The sequence below is a fragment of the Mandrillus leucophaeus genome, unplaced genomic scaffold (assembly GCF_000951045.1).
Source record: "Mandrillus leucophaeus isolate KB7577 unplaced genomic scaffold, Mleu.le_1.0 Scaffold885, whole genome shotgun sequence".
NCBI lineage: Eukaryota > Metazoa > Chordata > Mammalia > Primates > Cercopithecidae > Mandrillus > Mandrillus leucophaeus.
In genome coordinates, this window is record NW_012109641.1 from 597,350 (window position 1) to 599,526 (window position 2,177).

At 43.4% G+C, this 2,177-nt stretch overlaps 1 pseudogene; it reads left to right on the forward strand.

Annotated features, from left to right (window-relative positions):
• Positions 1-685: 685 nt before the first annotated feature.
• On the forward strand, positions 686-976 carry LOC105531421 (annotated as a pseudogene).
• The last annotated feature ends 1,201 nt before the right edge of the window (positions 977-2,177 follow it).

Genomic DNA, 2,177 nt, shown 5'->3' on the forward strand with positions numbered 1-2,177 from the left:
TTAATTATACTTTAAGTTCTAGGGTACATGTGCACAATGTGCAGGTTTGTTACATATGTATACATGTGTCATGTTGGTTTGCTGTACCCGTTAACTCATCATTTACATTAGGTATATCTCCTAATGCTATCTCTCCCCCTTCACCCCACCCCATGACGGTCCCCAGTATGTGATGTTCCCCAACCTGTGTCCAAGTGTTCTCATTGTTTAATTCCCACCTATGAGTGAGAACGTGCGGTGTTTGGTTTTCTGTCCTTGCTACAGTTTGCTCAGAATGATGGTTTCTAGCTTCATCCATGTCCCTACAAAGGACATGAACTCATTCTTTTTTATGGCTGCATAGTATTCCATGGTGTGTATGTGCCACATTTTCTTAATCCAGTCTATCATTGATGGACTTTTGGGTTCTTTAAAAGTCTTTGCTATTGTGAATAGTGCCGCAATAAACATACATGTGCATGTGCCTTTATAGTAGCATGATTTATAATCCTTTGGGTATATACCTAGTAATGGGATGGCTGGGTCAACTGGTATTTGTAGCTCGAGGTCCTCGAGGAATCGCCACACTGTCTTCCACAATGGTTGAACTAGTTTACAGTCCCACCAACAGGCAAACACACATATTTCTAAGCAACTTAAAATCCTCCATAGCCAGGGTCGACTAGGTACTGAGCGTGCCAGGCTCTGCAGAGTGGAGATTTAAATCCAAGGTCATGGCAAAACATCTGAAGTTCATCACCAGTGCTGCGATGGTACAGGAAGGAAATGTGGAAGGTGCATACAGGACCCTAAACAGAATCCTCACTATGGATGGGCTCCTTGAGGACACTAAACGTCCATGGTATAATGAAAAGCCATGCCACCAGTGACAGAGGGAAAGCTATGAAAGGTGCCAGCAGATCCACAACATGGAAATGGCTCCAAGATTAACTTCTTGATGTGAAAGAATCGGGCAGATCTGTGGCAGGGTTGCTGAGGCCTGTGGATGGGACACCCAGTATGAAACCCTCATCCAATTTTGTCTCCATCTCTTTTCTTTCTACAATCTCATTTCCTATTACCGTTCTCTGCAATAAACTCAATCACATGTTTGCAAGAAGGCCTCCACATATAGAAACAATCCCATTAGTCAGCAGTGAACCCTGTCTTTTATTAAGTGAAAGAAGAAACTGAGTCTGAAAGTAGTCTAGGAGTAGAATGGTATTTGCTAGGGCTGGAGGAGGGGGCAATGAGGAGTTATTGTTTAATAGGCACAGAGTTTCAGTTTGGGAAGATGAAAAAGTTTAGGAGATGATGGCCGGGCATGGTGGCTCACACCTGTAATCTCAGCACTTTGGAAGACTAAGGCGGGCAGACTACTTGAGACCAGGAGTTCAAGAAACCAGCCTGGCCCATATGGTGAAGCCTCATCTCTACTAAAAATACAAAAAAAAAAAAAAAAAAAAAATAGCCAGGCATAGTGGCAGGTGCCTGTAGTCCCAGCTACTTAGGAGGCTGAGGCAGGAGAACCACCTGAATCTGGGAGGCAGAGGTTGCAGTAAGCCAAGGCCATGCCACTGCACTCAAGCTCAGGTGACCGAGTGAAACTCCACCAAAAAAAAAAAAAAAAAAAAAAAACAGGAGATGGATGGTGACAGTGGTTGCACAAAAAGGTGAATGTGTTTAATGCCACTGAACTGTATACTTAAATGGTTAAGATGGTAAATTTTATGTTTTACTACAATGAAAAATTTATTGAAAGTAAAAAAAACAGTCCTCCATAGCTGATAGGATGGTGTAAATTCATTTCTGAAAAGCTGACTCTGCCTCTCATAGTAAGTTCAAGGATCCATTAGAGTGGAATGCCCTCTGCTATTATAGATAAACCTTATTTTTTTCTTTGAAAGAGAAAGTTCAGCTGCTGACCCACCCAGGTGAGGGCTCCTGCTGGTTATTACTTTGCCCCTTTTCCTAGGTGATCCGTACAGGATCATCCTGGTTGTACACTGCACAACTCCAGCAGAGGCAGTCAGTCCCACTGAGCACAACGTGAATGGTACCTACTCCAACTTCCCTAGGAGGTGTACATGGCACAAACCGCACAGCAGAATATGGTGTTCTGAGGCTACCCCTATTGTGAATGAGGACAAAGAAGAACAGTGAGTCAGGCCTAGTCACTACCTGAGTTTTCCGTGTGT